This window comes from Protopterus annectens, chromosome 13.part0, assembly GCF_019279795.1.
Source record: "Protopterus annectens isolate FY-2018-M chromosome 13.part0, PAN1.0, whole genome shotgun sequence".
NCBI classification, from domain to species: Eukaryota; Metazoa; Chordata; order Ceratodontiformes; family Protopteridae; genus Protopterus; species Protopterus annectens.
Window position 1 is genome coordinate 33,283,417 of NC_056747.1, and position 18,661 is coordinate 33,302,077.

The following is an 18,661-nucleotide window of genomic DNA, read 5'->3' on the forward strand; positions in this document are numbered from 1 at the left end:
ATTATACAACTGTAAAGTATTTAGGAAAATTAGTTTTCATAGATCGTCTTGTGCCAAAGAGCAGTGTTTCATCACATTTTATTTTATTTTCAATGTTGTATATATGTACCTAGTTATCACTGCTACCTACCTTTGTAAATATAGTACCTTGAAAGTGTACGGTAAGTGAATTTATTTTTCACTCTCTTTCATTACATGGTTTCTCTTAAAGATACACAAATCCATGCACCTGGTTGTGGATTTGACTTTGAATATTTGACAGAAGTGACATATATTCTATTTACCCTGAAATTTATTCTCATCAGTTCTGACAGTATTTGTTCTGATGGACAGTCTGTCACACATTGTGTGCCAAATTCTAGAGAAAACCTACAACACAGTATCAAAAAAAGCAACAGACATAACATGTGACTGGGTGTTTGGTGTCCTATAAAACGTATGTGTTAGGCCTCCCTTTTCAAAGTTAGACTGGTCTGGCAGAAGCACAGTGAGTGATACAGGTACACCTTTCTTCCCTGAGATCCATGGTGCACTTCTGTATGGCTAACAGAGTTATGTCAGAAGGGAGACAAGACATCAGCTATTTAACAACAGTACTCAGCTATAAGCTTTACACTCTGCAGCCCTCATTACACAGCTGAATATGACAATTTTATTAACAGCAATCATCATCAACTCCTGTTAACCATTTCTTCACAGAGTCAGAGTGTTACATGAACTACAATCACTCTTTGTAATCAGACGTCATCTCATACCTTCTCTGGAGTCATACCTGACTGTCACAGGTCTTCTCTCATACTGATTATGGAACAAGAAATATAAACAAATTCTTGCCAGTTTTGGGGATCATTCAGGAAGCAATGTGTACTCAGGCAGTAAACTGGGTAAGCAGAGATGGCACTGCTTTTATTTTCAAAAAAAAAAATCCAATACTACTTCCTTACAAGCTATATGTCCCTCTCTATGACCCAGGAAACCCATACCATGTACTTAAACTTATTGGAAACACTCACCATCTAACCCATTACCATATTCATGGACAACTTTAATTATCCCACTATTAACTGGGAATTCTATACAACACCAAACGTACAGGCACAGAGATTCCTGGATTTTGCAAACACAAACTCCCTGGACCAGACCGTCACTACACCAACCAGGAGTACAACCATAATGGATCTGGTCATCACTAATATGGAAGAAAGCTGCACAACCCCCTACAGTAATGTTGTCTCTTGTAAGGTTAGACCACAAAATGGTCTCCTTTGAAGTAAAAACAAAACCTGGAAGCCCAGTTAATCATGGAATATCCAGGAACTACTCTAAGGCTAATCTCCTGCTATTAAGTGATAACCTGGCAAAATGTCAAGCCCCATAAACCCTGAGAACACTGCTGCCTATGCAAAACTGTTCACAGAAACCCATTCCATACATTTTAATAGTTGCATAGAGGCAGATGCACCCACAGAAAGAAGTACAGAACTAACTTATAACAAAAGCCATCCTGGTGGAATCACAAAATTAATAGGCTGTATACAAGGAGGAAGAAAACCATGGCAACAATCAGGAGGTGCAGCACCCAGCAGGATAAAAGCACTTTCAAACAACTTAACAAACAACTCAGAGAACACATAATGTCTACCAAACCCAAATTTGAGGTAAATTTGGCCTCACAGGTCAAGGACAACCACAACACATTCTTTAGCTATGGCCACAACCTCAAAGGCAGTTCACAATTGTGTGCAGAGCTCATTGTAAATGGAAATACTTACTGAGCCAGAAGATATAGTAAACCTACTGGCTGACAGATTCAGCTCCAACTTTACCCCTCTCTTCCCTTCAACCCTCCCTCAGGAAATACCATCAAACATAACTCCTCTTGCTATCAGTAGGGAACAGGTCCTTAATGGCCTGTCTAAGGCCAAGAACACTGCATCAATGGTCCCAGACAATATCCTAGGATGTCTTCTAAATAGCATGAAACATGGCCTATCAGGCTGTCTGGAGTTGCTTTGTAACTGTAGTCTCCAAAGAGTCTTTGTGCCTCGTGACTACAGAAGAGCAACTGTCATCCTTCTGCACAAAGGTGGGTCATCTACAGACCCTGGACTCTCACTAGTCTCAAATGCAAAGCCATGGAAAGAATTATCATGGAAATGATCAATAATGGCCTAGAAAACCTCCAGACACTGGACACAACCAAATTTGGTTTCGTCAAGGGCAGGTTATGTCTACTCAACCTAGTGGACTTCTTTGAGAAGGTCACCAAAGCAATGGATAAGGGCAAAATGTTTCACACTGTGTACCTTGACTTGACCAAGACATTTGACACAATACCCCACTCGGGTATTATTGATGAAGTCAAGAGGTTAGGTACAAGCCCTTATGTCACCCAGTGGATAGCCAACTGGCTCACAACAGGACCTAGGAAGTTAGAGGTGCAGAGTCCACCTCTAGAAAGAGGTCTATTGAAAGCGGAGTTCCTCAGGATCAGTCCTGGGACTGCTTCTTTTTGAGATTTAATTCTCTGAATTCAAGGCCAATGTGATGGCCTCTGGCTCACTAAATTTGCAGATGACTGCAAATTAGGAGCTGTCACTGAATCCATCACAAACACAAATGTTCTCCAGGAAGGGCTGACTCAGACAAATACCTGGTGTCAGAGCCATGGACTAAACTAAATGCCAAGAAATGAATAATATTATCCTTTAAGAAGTCATCCATCCATAGTAACTATCATATTGGCAACACATCCCTTAGAGTTGACCCAGTAGTCAGGGACTTGGGGACACACACAGACAGTAATCTGGCTTTTGACCATCACATGTCTACAGTAGTGAGGAAAGTATTCTATGTTGCGCAACTTATAAACAAAGGTATGGCATGTAGGGCATCGAGGTGCAAGGAAGACATTGTTCCACTGTATTCGACATTCATCAGAGCTATCATTGAGTACAGTCTCTGTTTAGTATGTACCTAACCAGGCATATCTTACAATAGGAACACCCACAGAAGTTCCTCACTAACAGAATACAGGGCATAACTGACATGTCCTATGCAGAAAACCTCAAGGCCCTATCCCTGCATTCTGTCTCCTACAGGCTGTTGCAGGGAGATCTATGCCTGCCAGGCATTGTCAGACACCACTCTGATAAACCTCCTGCATATCCACAAAACAAACAGCACCAGAATTACCTGTTCAAAAGACTTAAACCTTGCCTGTGATATTACTAAGACCTGCTGGAAAGACAGGTATGTATCCCAGAGAATACCTCTTCTCTGGAACAGGCTCCCCATCCATGAAAAGCAGAGTTCTTCTCTAACCCAGTTCAAGTGTTACTTGCACAACTGGATGGGGAACAGGAAATGAAACCCTGGTTTGGCACCTGTGTCTGCAATGGACACAGGCAGCCTGTAAATGGCTCATCTCCCAGGTCCCTGCTTGTAGATGTTTCATTTCCCAAACCCCTGCTTACACTTATCAAGAGTACCAGAACTTGTCAGAGATTTGGGATGCATAGCTAGACTTAAAAAGACCCTTGTGGTCATTAGGCTAGTATTTATTTATTCATTTGACATTTGTTGACCGGGATAGTCTAACTGGGAAAAAGCCCTTTTTCAGTGGAGCCCCGGGGAGAAAAGCTCTATAATACAATAAAACAAGATAATGTACATAGAAAATGCAGGAAAATACAATACAATAGAGAAACAACATATTGAAACATAAGCAAAGATTGACTTACTAGTTTGATATAAGTAAGTGAATTCATTTTTAAAAGAAAAAAGAAAGAATAATTAAAAATAATATTAACAAGGGACAGAGCTCAGGTGGGGGGTCACAAAGACATAACCAGATGGTATTTAGATGTTGGAGTACTTTCTTAAATTCATGGACATTGCTAATATCTTGGAGAGACATGGGAAGCTTATTCTATTGGGTGGCAGGAGAAGAGCTGTATAGATTTTGTCCAATTATGTTTTTAGGTTTGTGAATCTGTAATAAAAGCTTCTAAAGGACCAGGGAGGGTTATAGAGAGAGATAATAGTAGAGGTGCTAGGGGAAGAAGAGGATTTGTTCAGGATAGAGTGAATGAAAATAAGTTGAGAAAACAGGAGTTGATTAGGAAGCTCAAGCCATCCAAGACTCCTTGCAAGTGGTGAGATTTTGAAGGCAGATAAGCAGCAAATCTGGCTAATTTGTTGTAAGTAATTTCCAGTTTAGAGAGAAGTAAAGACTGTAAGTTAGTAAGAATTTGAGAACAATAGAAAAGGTTGAGTAGCAAGTAAGTATGAGCAAGTGAAGATCTAGAGTCAGGGGTGAGGATTGTTTCTATACTGTAGGCCGAGATTTTGGTAAGTTTTCTTAATACAGTGGTGAACATGCAGGTAAAATTTAAGTTGGTCGTCTATGATAACACCAAGAAGCTTTGTATGAGTATCAGGAGTAATGCTATTCAATGAAGAGATGGTAAACAATTTAAGGTGGTGCAGGGATTTAGGGAGAAACAGGAGGAGTTTTGTTTTTTTGGGGTTGAGTATAAAATGGTTGTGAGTTAGTCATGTTTCAGTGAGGTTGAAGGACTTTTGCGTGAGAGTAAGCAAGTCAGTAGGATAATCAGCAATGGAAATGACATACTGAATGAGCGAGGACTGGGGACAGTATTGCGGTAGTTGATTGGTTAAGATGTTAAAAAGAAGACCTAAAATTGACCCCTGAGGAGCACCCATTTTAATGGGAAGAAAAGGAGATAGGGCAGGCAGTCATTTTGACAGACTGCTGCCTACCAATAAGATAACTGTTAAACCAAGAGATAGTTTCTGTAAACAGGTTAAGTTGGGATAATGTTGAGAGAAGAATGGAGTGGGAAGCAATGTCAAAGGCTTTAGAAAGATCTAGAAAGAGACAGCATACTAGTTTATTGCCCCTATTCCAACAGCTATGGTTAAGAAAATACTTCTGAAATTAAAACCATATACCAATGCCTCTGACAACCTGTCTCCAGAATTCCTACAAAAAGCTGCATATCCCATTGCTTACTCCATTAGCATACTTCTTAACAGATCCATCCATGAGTGTCATGTCCCTTATATTTGGACATAAGCCTTTATCCTCCCACTCCACAAGGACGGTAACAACACAGATGTCTCCAACTTCCAGCCCATTGCCATCCTTTCTCCAGTCTCTAAAATCCTCAAAAAATGCATCCACAGTCAACACCTTAATTACCTACTTGATAACAACATTCTATCTCCAACCCAGCATGATTTCAGACCAGGCCACAGTACCACTACTGCTCTTATCTCCCTCTGTGAATCTGTCAATCAAGCCCATGATGCCAGGAAACTTGATTCCTCCTTATTCATCGATCTGTCCAAAGCCTTTGACACCATCTTCTACCCTCTTCTCCTTAGAAAACTATCCAACATAGGTACCTGTCCCTCCACCCTAAACTGGTTTTCCAACTACCTCTCAGACAGGCAACAAGCCACAAAATGGTTAAACTCCTTCTCCCCATTCATTAACACCACCACAGGTATTCCCCAAGGGTCCATTCTCCCCATTTCTTAACACCACCACAGGTGTTTCCCAAGGGTCTATTCTCCTCATTCCTTAACACCACCACAGGTGTTCCCCAAGGGTCCATTCTCCCCATTCCTTAACACCACCACCACAGGTGTTCCCCAAGGGTCCATTCTCCCCATTCCTTAACACCACCACAGGTGTTCCCCAAGGGTCCATTCTCCCCATTCCTTAACACCACCACAGGTGTTCCCCAAGGGTCCATTCTCCCCATTCCTTAACACCACCACAGGTGTTCCCCAAGGGTCCATTCCCCCATTCCTTAACACCACCACAGGTGTTCCCCAAGGGTCCATTCTCCCCAGTCCTTAACACCACCACAGGTGTTCCCCAAGGGTCCATTCTCCCCATTCCTTAACACCACCACAGGTGTTCCCCAAGGGTGCATTCCCCCATTCCTTAACACCACCACAGGTGTTCCCCAAGGGTCCATTCTCCCCATTCCTTAACACCACCACAGGTGTTCCCCAAGGGTCCATTCTCCCCATTCCTTTTATACCACTACAGGTGTTCCCCAAGGGTCCATCCTGGGCCCATTATTTTTCAGCATTTTTATCAACGACTTCTCTCTAGTCTCTTTAAAGCCACAGTCATCCAATATACATATGACTCTACTATAATCTGTACTGCCAACTCCCCAGAAAAACTTCAGAAACTTACTCAAGCAGCCCTTAGCTCCACTGAATTATGAATGTCGAACAACCATTTAGCATTAAACCCCTAAAAAACTAAGCTATTATTCACCCCTAAGAAATCAGACACCATTCACAAGGACACTTTTTCCATTCACTCCCACGACAACACTTTTATTGTAGTCACTCATACTAAACTTCTAGGTGTCAGCATTGATGAACACCTAACCTTCAACATGCACATTCATTACAACATTAAAAAAGCACACCGAATACTGGGCATGTTATATCATCACAAAACTGACCTCAACTACTCTTCCAAACTAGCCCTTGCCTCCTCCTTCCTGTTCCCATCCCTTCTATATGGCACCCCTCTCTTTACCAATATTCAGACCAGCTTAAAATCCAAACTCATTGGTGGGAGGGTGGCATAATGGTTAAGGTGGTTACCTTACATGCACAAGGTGCAGGGTTTGATTCTCAGATGGGGTAATTGGCTAGGTTTAAAATGGCACACAAGGGCAATTAGCCTAGTAGTATTCTATGAACCTATGAACTTACAATCATGCTATAATAAAATTGCAAAGTTTGTCACAAATGGACAGCACCTATCCCACCACTGCACTTCCCTTAGACTACTGAACTGGCTAGAACTACCTCATCACCTCACTTATATTCAACTAACCACTACCCGTAAATTAATTCCCAGCCCATCCAGCTGCCCAGCCCTTCCTTATCTATTTAAACTGTACCATCCAAATAGACTCTCTGATCTGAAAATCAAGTGCGTTTACAGGTAGAGAAACCCAACCTCACCACTGGCCACTCGCTCAACTACTTTTCCACTGCTAAGCTATGGAACTCTCTCCCACCCTCACTTAGATCTACTAGCAACACTCTCATCTTTAAAAAGCCTCTGAAACCCTACCTTTACTCCCACTGGCAACGTCCTTGTGCTAACTCCCCTCAACCCCCTACCAGACCCTTATCTCGCCCTGCTCTTCGCCCACCTCCACTCTGTGCTTCCATTTCCTCCTCCTGTTTCATCTCCTGTATATCCTTAACAGCTAACCATTCTCTGTACCATCCCACAAATGCACTGACAACTGATATTCGTAGCACTGCTTCAGTGCCTCTTCCTGTATAAACAATCTCTCTTTATACCCAGTAGCTAATGTCACTCAAGTATATTCCCTTTTCTTGGTTTACCAAACTCCTAGTCAGTTTTAATCTGTTACTGATATGTTTTTGTTAACAAACTGTATATATGTCATTGCAACTTAAGATTTTATCAACTCAAACCACACAGCTGTTATCTTGTATTTCTTCTCATAGCATGTACTGTACTATTTGTTTTGCTTTATGTAATTATATGTACATTACCTCTGTGGGACTTTGGCACTGTATCATGTGTTTTAGCTAATTGTATATATATCTCTGTGCATCTTTGTGGAGCTTTTCTCCCTGGGCCTCCGCTGAAAATGGGCACTTTATGGCCTAATGTACTTTCCCAGTAAACAAATGCAATAAATAAATAATATTGTTATCTGTGTCAAGGGAGATGGAGTTTGTAAAGGAGATGAGAACAGTAGTGGTACTATGGTGGGGGCAGAAGCCATGTTGGCTAGAGGTGATCAGATTGTGTTAAATGAGATGGGCTAATAACTGTCTGTCAACACAATATTCAAGCATTTTGGAGAGGGGAGAGAGAATGGCTATAGGATGAAAATTAGAAAGTTCTCTTTATTTCCCTGCCTTATGGATTGGAATTATGTGGACCTTCTTCCATATAATAGGGACAGTAGATTCCCTAATGGATCAATTTATAAAGATGGAGACTGGATATGCAGTCCAAACAGAGCACCTCACTGGCCCTCTTCAACAAAAATCTTGATGAGTGGATGGGAAATAGTAAATTCACCCCGGGAATCACTGTAGTGGCTCTACTCGACAGAGGCACTGGGGACTAAGCTTGGGTGGCACAATGCCAGGGTAATCCTATGGGCTAGACTTGTAAAGACTCCAGGGCCATTAGCCTAGTACACACCTATGAACCTATGCAATAGATTTGGCTGCAGTCTTTAGGAAGAGAGGTAGCAATTTATTAGCTGATGGGGAACATGGTTTTAGTTTAAGAAGTTTTTTAATGTAGCTGGTAGGAACAGGTTTCAGTGAAAATGGTGAGTTATATAGTAGAGGGGGGTAGGGAGTGAGAGACTGAGTGTATATGAGGGAGGGGGTAGGGAGTGAGAGACTGGGTGTATATGAGGGAGTGGGGTAGGGGGTGACAGATTGGGTGTATATGAGGTCTGCATAATAGAACTGATGGAATCAATGAAGAATGAGTTTCAAGGGAAGTATTATTGGGGGAAGGGTGAGGTGTAGAGGGATTGCCTGGGTAAAGAATCTGATGAATAGTATTCCAAAACCTTTTGGGGTCTCTGGGTGTAGTACTTAGATTTTTGTGGTGGAAGTTCTTTTTGTCATTGATAATGTGTTTTTAGTCAGGTTGCGGCGTTCCCTATATTGTAGGAGGCTGTCTGGAGATTTACGTTTGGTCCAATGTTTCTACCCATTATCTCTTTTGTGTATTAGAGACCTAGTAAAGTTAGAGAGCCAAGGGGAATGCTGAGATTTTACTCTGACCATTCTGGGTGGGGCAAGAGAATTAAGTGAGTTAAGAAAGATGGCGTTAAATTTAAGTACTGCTTCATCCAGGGGTACAGTAAATAAGAAGGACCAATCTATAGCATGGAGAGTTGTTAAAAATCTCAGAGTTAAAGTTAGTTAGCTTACGGCATTCTTTAAATTTGTGAGGTCTAGAGTAATGGGGAGAATCTTTGGATGCAAATTGGACTATGGTCACTTATGGACTCTGGTAGGGATTGAGGGTAGTGATATAGGTGAGGATTAGAAACAAGAATCCAGTCAATAATAGAACTTGAATTAGTGTGTTTATGGTGAAAAGTGGGAGAAGAGATAAGTTAAGTAAACCCATACAAGTTAAAGCTGGAAATGGGGGAGTTGGGACAAATAGTTAGCCAACTAATATTAACATCACCTAGTATTATAGTCTCATTGGGTATATTGTCAGACATCCAGTGGAGAATCTGTTCTAACAGTGGTATGTTATCTCCTGGGGTAGACAGATGGCAACTATTGTTAGGGTTTTGTGAATGTTGGGTTTAAAATAAGCCATGAGTTCTGCTGGGTGAAACGAAGGAAGAGAAATTGAAGGAGGGGTTAAGGTAAAGTGGTTAGAGTAAACAATGGCAACATCTCCTCCTTTTTTGTGTGTTCAGTCATGATGCAGAATGTTGTAACCTGGGGGAAGAAATTCATTTTCTATGTTGTGACGTTTTAGCCAAGTCTCAAAGAGTGGAACTATGTTAGGAGAATACTGGTCTATCCAAGAGTGGAATTCAGTTGTCTCATTAAGGATATGATGGATGTTGATGGAGTACAAGGATAAAAGTCGGGGTTAGAGATATGTATATGCAAAGGGCAGGATAGGGTGAAGATGAAGCAGTAGTGGAGCTTGGCTTAGGGGGAATGTCAGCTGAGAATTTAAGGGAGATAAAGGGGTGCAGGAGAGGTGAAAGAAGTAGAGAAATGTATGTTTGGGTCTAAATGGCAAAGTAAGCATAGGAGATAATTTAATTTTGGGGAGACTGAGTTCAGTACAAAAAAGAGTGAGGATGAAATGTGAGAGGAGTAAAGTATATGTGAGTCTGCAGTATAGAGAGAGGAAACAGATGAGCAGGGATGTAGAACTACCAGGATGTGATAAGATGTAAGGTTGGAGAGGAGTATTAAAAGAGAGGATAAAATGAGGAGGAGAAATGAAAAAGAGAAAACAGAAAAGAACATTATGAAGTTAAAAATAGTTAGAAGAGGGTGTTGAGAATAAGTAAGGGGGATGTTTAAGGAAGCCAAAAGAAGTAGATGGGAAGGAAGAATTAGGTGGGGGAAGGTGCAATGAGATAAGAAGAGAGATGTTAGAGGGAAGTGGATGGGAGGGATAGATTGTAATTGGCTAAGATGAACAATAAGTTGAAATGTGGAGAGGAGGGGTCAAGAAAATTAGCTATAAAGGACATTGAAGTGGGGGGTGGGTGGGAATGTGGGCAGGGTAGGGGAATGGGATGAGCCAGAGTGCAGTGAGGGTGAACGGATCGAGGCTGGCTTGGACTAGAATCAAACTAGAAAGAAAAATAATCAGGTAAGGAAGTTACAGTTTATCAAAAAGGTAAATGATTACTCAAAATATCCTTACAAGCTAACAGAAAAAAAATAGAGGCAAACCCTTTATTTTCTTTCCTGAAGTCTGTTTTCCTTCAGTTTTTCTTTGGGGAGTGGAACCTTCTATCCTTTGTGTTAATTAAAATGTTTTATGACATAAAGGCAGATTTTGAGGCACCAAACATGAAGGTTGTATCCATGAGTCTTACAATCTAAAAGATTTAAGATTTTTTTCTGCAGGTAAATTAATGAAAATGTAAATGTCACATTTGGTAAGAAGAAAACCCAAAAGGGGAGGTGTAAAAAAAGTTCAAAGGAAATATTGGGTCAGTAAAATGGAAGAAAAGATGGATAAAGTTTTTGAGCTTAGACAAGGGTTTTGCAATTCAATTCAAGTCATTACAAATTCAAATTAATAGTCACACTGAGAAGATAACAGGTCCTGAGTCTGTGCAAACTGGCACAAAACATCAAAGGTAGTGTATAACAGAAGAATGCCAAAGAATCAGAAAAGTAAGGTGTACAAAACAGGGGTGTGGCCAGTATTACTGTATGGTACAGAAACCTGGGCAGTAAAGGCAAAGCAGTTCAGGAAGCTAGAGGTTATGCAGATAAAGTGCCAAGATGGGTGGTAGGATGCACACTGTGGAACAGATGAAGAAATGAGGACATAAAAGCAGAAACTAAAGTAGCTCCAGCTATACAGAAGGTCAAAGAGAAAAGATTACTGTGGTTTGGGCACATGTGTAGAAAAGCAGAAAACAGTTTGGTGACAAAGATTTGGTATGGATATGAAGAATACAAGAAGAAATAAGGGCTTCCATCAAAGAGGTGGGTGGATTGTGTGAGGGAAGACGTATGATATTCAGGCATGACTTTTGAAGAAGGTAGGACAGTGGAAATGAATTGAGAGATATGCAGACAGTTGACTCAACACCCTGACCGCATATAGAAAAAATAGGAATAAGGGTGTTGATGATGATGAGCAAAGGCCCTGATATAAGGAACAGTGTTTAGCAAGAGAAAAGCAAGACATGCAGAGAGTCAAGAAGCAACTTTGTCTCAAAGTACATGGTGCAAAAAATATGAAACACAGGAAAAACCTCTTTGTCAGAGCACCCAAAGGCTTGGAGAATACCTGTAAAAAGAACTGAGAAGTGAAGCATCAAGTGCGGGGCTCCTTCCAGGGACCTGCCAAGTACTGAAAGGGTCCATTATGACTGTGCTGTCAATTTCAGATAGCAGGGAGACTGTAAAGGGGGTGATACAAGAGGTATACTGTAAAGTATCATGTGACAGCTGTAAAGTGCCATGTGACAGGAAACAGAATACTTTTACTGAAAAGGGACCAGCAAGCAAACATCATGCTTACCGGTGCTATCTGAGGAGGAATATTCAGGATTCATACATGTAACCCTGCTTCTGGAGATGAAGAAATACAATGATCCGAGGATGGGAGGATGTACAGTCTGCTGTGCCCTCCCAAGTTTGAACCTGGACTAGTTGGACAAATGCAGATTATTTCTATCAATGACGCCTGGCATGTAGAACATTGGGTAACACTGGAAAGGATTAGGACATTGGGTAACACTGGAAAGGGTTAGACTATTGAGTAACACTGGAAAGGACCAGACTTTGCAGTAGCCTGCCATGTTGGATTATGGGTAACACTGGAACATATCAGACTTTGCAGTAGCCTGGCATGTAGAACATTGGGTAACACTGGAATGGATCAGACTTTGCAGTAGCCTGGCATGTTGGATTATGGGTAACACTGGAATGGATCAGACTGCAGTAGCCTGGCTTGTTGGATAATGGGCAACAATGGAAGGGGCCAGACCTTGCCAGCCTTACCAGGGATATCAGTGAACAGATGAGAAACAGAATATGATGATGGAAGAAGGAAACAAACCACACAAGTGCTCTATTCTGAAAGGTCACCACAGAGAAAGGTAGAGATGTCAAAAATAAATATGAATGGAAATGTTGCAGTGAATTCTTTGTGAGAGGGGTTTTGCAAGAATAAGAGGTGAACAGTGACACTGAAAATGTAGTGCTTACCAGGACTTTGATGTGACTATACCAATGAGAGCAAGATATCAGATACTGAGTTGCTTTATGATAAAAGCTGTGACTAAACCAGACAGTGAGCTTTTACAAAAGTCATTTGGGGTGAAGTATGATACCAACCCCTAGGAGTGGACAAAAATTTCAGGAATGTTGTGCTCCTGGCCCCTAGGTGTGGACAAAGAGATCAGGAATGTAGTACTCCTGGCCCCTAGGAGTGGACAAAGAGATCAGGAATGTTGTGCTCCTGGCCCCTAGGAGTGGACAAAGAGATCAGGAATGTAGTGCTCCTGGCCCCTAGGAGTGGACAAAGAGATCAAGAATGTAGTGCTCCTGTCCCCTATGAGTGGACAAAGAGATCAGGAATTCAGTGCTCCTGGCCCCTAGGAGTGGACAAAGAGATCAGGAATTCAGTGCTCCTGGCCCCTAGAAGTGTACAAAGAGATCAGGAATGTAGTGCACCTGGCCCCTAGGAGTGGACAAAGAGATCAGGAATTCAGTGCTCCTTGTCCCTAGGAGTGGACAAAGAGATCAGGAATTCAGTGCTCCTGGCCCCTAGGAGTGGACAAAGAGATCAGAAATTCAGTGCTCCTGGCCCCTAGGAATGGACAAAGAGATCAGGAATTCAGTGCTCCTGGCCCCTAGGAGTGGACAAAGAGATCAGGAATGTAGTGCTCCTGGCCCCTAGGAGTGGACAAAGAGATCAGGAATGTAGTGCTCCTGGCCCCTAGGAGTGGACAAAGAGATCAGGAAAGTAGTGCTCCTGGCCCCTAGGAGTGGACAAAGAGATCAGGAATGTAGTGCCCCTGGCCCTTAGGAGTGGACAAAGAGATCAGGAATGTAGTGCTCCTGGCCCCTAGGAGTGGACAAAGAGATCAGGAATGCAGTGTTCCTGGCCCCCAGGAGTGGACAAAGAGATCAGGAATGTAGTGCCCCTGGCCCTGAGGAGTGGACAAAGATATTAGGAATGTAATGCTCCTGGCCCCTAGGAGTGGACAAAGAGATCAGGAATGTAGTGCTCCTGGCCCCTAGAAGTGGACAAAGATATCAGGAATGTAGTGCTCCTGGCCCCTAGGAGTGGACAGAGAGATCAGGAATGCAGTGTTCCTGGCCCCTAGGAGTGGACAAAGAGATCAGGAATGCAGTGTTCCTGGCCCCTTTGGGCAGACAAAGAGTTTACAAATGCAGTGCTTTTGACTCCTAGGAGTGGACAAAGAAATTATGGATGCAGTACTCTTGGAATGTTACTTTTTTGCACCTTGAATTATAATTGCTCATCATTTATTTATGCATTTATTTATTTATTTATTTATTTATCATTTGTTAACTGGGTTAGTTCAACTAAGCCACAGGCCCATTTTCTGTGGAGACCCAAGGAGAAAAGCTCCAAATAAGAAATACAAAAATTTACATTATTTCAAGGCTATACAAATTGGAAACTTACAGACAGTAAAGGACATTCAATTGTTTACAAACATTGAAGACTGTGCAATAAATATATTAACAGTTGTATAGAACATTTCTGCAAGATAAGATGGATGACATGAACAAGAAAGATAGACTAGAGACATTAAACATAATTCTACTACAGACTAGAGCAAGCAAATAAAATCCAGTTTGCATTAAATTGTCATGTTGACAGTTAATAAAGATAAGCTACGTGATATAGAAATACCGTAATTAACAAATAAAGGTATAAACAATAAAGTGGTTGATAGCTTCTCAAGCGTCCTGAAGCAGAGTGATCAAAATTACACAGTTTAAGGGTAAAATGAGATAGTTGGGGGGGGGGGGTTAGGTGGCTTCCTTGCAAGAACAGGAGCTAGTGTTAGCAAGGTAGATTTTCAGTTCTCTTTTGAAGCAGTTAGTGGATTTGATGTTATGGATGTTTGGGGGGGGGTTGTTCCAGGCTTGGGACACTGTGCTTTTGTAAAGTAATTTGCCTATATTTTTATTTAGTTTGTAAATGTCAAGAAAGACTTGATCAGAGCTACAAAGGGTATGAGTAGAAGTACAGAGGGGTACTAGAGAGGAACAAGCCGAGGGTTTATTTAGCAAGGAGTGAGTGATTTGAAGCTGGGGTAGGAGTAGAAGTTGGGGGAATTCAAGCCAATTGAGTTGTTTAAGAGCAAGGCAGTGGTGGGGTTTGTATGGTAGTTTGCTAGAAAATCTAGTTATTTAGTTGTATGTTTGTTTAAGTTTGGTTATCAATGTGGATTGTAGATGCATAAATATTGGATATGCATTTTTATTTGTAAAGGAAAGGGAGTGATGGTGGAAGTTACAAAGGGAGAATTTAGGGCTTTCCTTTGGTTATTCTCTGAGCAAGGAAACATCAGTGTGAGTCACAGTGTCTCTCGGCAAGTATTAAATAACTAATTTCTACCTTCAGAATAACCATTTGGCATTATCAGCAGTATCAAAGATTTTAACATTCTTGATGGTGTGGTTGTTAATAAATTGGACTATCTGGTTTTCTTTAAAGATTTAGTGTCAGCAGTACTTCTTAAAGCCAAAAGGTTGCAATAGGATTGATTTTACTAAAACAAGGGAGTCATAGAGAGAATTAGCAAAATGCCTTGTGACAATCATTTTTCAAATGGCTAACAAATAAAACAAAAATCAGCCTTTCACACATAAATAGATACATTAACAGCAAACTGTGAGAAAGAACTAAGCAAATTTACAAACGGTTAGCCAGACACAGCCATGGATACAATACAACAAATCAACAAATAAGATGGAAGCAACATCAAGCATCAACCAATCATCACTCAAGATTCAGAGACTGACAGGTCTACATAGGAAGTAAAACCCAAGGAAGTTTGTTAAGGGCAGCTCCTCAAGCCACTCATTTACCGTTACCAAGGAAGATTCTGCACATTACAAATTAGGCAGGATTTGCAAAGCTGCAGAGGCAATCAATTTCTACAAAAATAAAGAAAACCATTTACATGGAACAAGAGAAATTCCAGCACTTAAGCCAAGCATGACACTGCAGAACAGCAACACAGTCATAAAGATCCAGAGTTTAAAAACTGGAAGGAATGGTTATTATCTGAAATTGAGAAGCAACACTCTACATTTTAAGATGTTTAATTTTCCATCAAAGATATTAACAGATTCAGAAAAGTGTGTGCTTCAAAAAGGATTTTCTTTTGTACCAACTAAAAGAGGTAACATAGTACAAACTATTACAGAACCGAAAAGCTTTCATTAAGAAGTTGAAACTAAAGGTCCAAAATGACAAAACAGAAATTAACACAACTGAAACTGTTTGTTTTTGTCATTCTCAGCACATTTAACCCACCACTACATTGAATAATATAGGCATTTAAAAACATGTGGAGACAATTTTTGGTGGAGGGTATGATTTTCAGTTTATTTCCTGTTGTAGCACAGGATTTGAAAAACATTTATTTTTACATATCTGATGGGGAAAATGTATTTATTTATTTAGGACAGTTTGATGACCGGGATAGTCTACTGGGCCTGGAAGAACCCATTTTCAGTGGAGGCCTGGAGAGAAAAGCTCCCCAGGATATACTTTTACAATAGTTACAGAAAAGTAAATAAAGTAGTAGAACAGTGACAAATACAGAGATAATATACAATTTGTTAAAAAAGACATAACACTTCTAATCCTAGGTAATGGTTTATAAAAGTGAGATTCATGTAGTCTAAACATATTAAAAGTACAGGCATTTCAGATGAAAAACATAAGTAAAATATTTATGTACAGATAAAAAAACAAGCTTTTTTTTGGAAGATGGAAATATGAGGAGAGGACAGAGAGAAGGTAAGGTGGGAGAGGTAAAAGGTGGTAATATAGTGGAGAAAGGGAGTATAGGGTAGGAAAAGAAGTAGAGGCAAAGGGTTAGGGAGCAGAGTGGTAGAAGGGTGGGGTATATAGTGCACAGGAGATGGTGTTAAAGAGTTTATGTGGTAGGGGTACAGGAACATGCCCACTTTGAAAGGAGGTGAAATTGGAGAAAGGTTTTGAAGTTTGAGTGGCTCTCAGTAATTCGAAGGGTGGTAGGGAAAATAACATGATCTTGGTTTTGTTGGCATTTAGAAGTCGGACGTTGTTATGCATTAATTTTTCTATGATTTGAAATGTAAAAAGTAATCAGCCTGTAATATCTCTGATTACAGAGGCAGAACACAATAATGTAAAGTCATTAATGTAATGTACTACCATGGAAATGCCACTGTGTGGTTTTATACTATCTGCAGAGACAATGAAAAGTTGGGGTTGAGTACTAAACACTGTGATACGTCAAAGGGAAGGTTTTGGGAAAGACTGTATAGCATCTTAGTGTGATGACAACGTTCTGCCATCCAGTTCTCATTTAAACTGAAGTAGCATGCTTCTTGAGACATTCACCCATTGCTTTTAATGATCTGAGAAACACATTACTATGTCAGATGCTTTGGATAAATGTAACACAACAGCTCCAATAACACCGCCTTGCATTTGGTTGGACTTTGAATACTCCAGGATTTGTTGAGTCATTTTTTTTCTGACATCTGCTTAGACCAGGCTGTCCCTTAGGCAGTATGTTAGTCACTACCACAAAAGTGAGGTGCTATGACTTCACCCTTCCAGCAGCTGAGGAGTGAAGGGGTCTGGTGCTCAGTAACCATGTTCTTGTAACCAGTTTTCTCTATGGGATCACAAGTGAGATCTCTTAGGGTTTGGGGACCATATTTTATTTGGTTTATCAAGGCAGAAACTGAAGTGACTGTGAAATCTGTGGTGATGCTGAAGAATTTTGGCAGTAACTTATTTGTACTCCTTGGACCATCTTTTACTTTTTATACAGATCTCACTCTTGGTGAAGCTGGACCTGGTTGTTACTCAAATGGAGCTCCATTACAAAACTAATTAACTTCATTAGCCTCAGCAGTAGGTGAGTCAAATTTGTGGATTATTCTATCCAAATTGTGAGAAAATCTAGGCCTGCCTCACAGTTAAGTTGGGAACTGGAGTCGAAACTGAATACTAACCAGGTGTGAGTAACTGATTAATTCCCATCCAGAGTGCCTTGAGGTTTGATTTGTTTGTATTTTATTGTGAGCTGAAGCTAATTTTTCTTGTGTAATTTTTTCCTTTGTTTCTTTACTTCCTATTATTTCTTTACAGACAATTATGACCTTATCCCTATGAGCCATCATGCGCTTATCTCCTTAGAGATCGAAGGAAGATCACTGGACCTGATCCCATACTTCTTAGAATCAAATCAAGCCATATCTTGTTCCACTGATAAGTAATTGTTCCACTATATTCGGCGTTCATCAGACCTATCACTGAGTACAATGCCCCCTCTGGTATGTACCTTACCAGGCCTATTCAAAAACTGGAATGTCCACAGAGGTTGCTCACTAAAGGAATACAGGATTAGGTTATATGCTATGATAACCAGTACCTAATATATTTGCTTTGTTTAACTTTTTTTCCAATTCAGATTTTATTTTATACCGCATTCTCCAACCTTTAGACCGTTTTTCTTATTTTTCTCTACCAACAGAGATGTAAGATCATAGCCTTTACATTTTTACTTTGTAACTGCCATGCTCAGACCGCATGTAGGAGTGGTAGCAATATAATTAGAAGTTATGTACTCACCATAACGTTCCATCTGAGTAGGTGACTTAATTCGGATGCAACCTGTGGGTATCGGATCCGACCTCGGATCCGAGCCGGCAATTCAAAAGCTTAGGCTCCGAGCTCCTAGCTCCTCCCTCTTACCCATAACCCCTTGCCACGCCCTGACTGACCTCAGATTGAGTTTGCCTCAAATACTGACCACAGTATACTAAAACAGCATAAATACTCGCTCTATAAAGGTCAGGGGGATGAGGATAAAATGATCCGATGGAGGAACATAAGTCACCTACTCAGATGGAGCGTTATGGTGAGTACATAACTTCTAAATCTGAAGTAGGAAGACTTCATTCCTGCAACCTGTGGGACAGAGTCCCTAGCTACCTGAATCTTGGGCGGCCATCATGGAAGGATGTTCCGAGTTCGAACACCGCTGAGCCAAAGGATGCTCTTCCTCTAGAAACAACATCCACCTTGTAATGAGAAATAAAAGTATGAAAAAGTATGAGGCGAGGGCCAAGTAGCAAGTAG

At 40.9% G+C, this 18,661-nt stretch overlaps 1 protein-coding gene across 1 annotated transcript in view; it reads right to left on the reverse strand.

Moving 5' to 3' along the window:
* The window catches only part of CREB3L3 (cAMP responsive element binding protein 3 like 3), a 916,737-nt gene that overhangs the window by 416,993 nt on the left and 481,083 nt on the right, over positions 1-18,661 (reverse strand). The window lies entirely within an intron of this gene.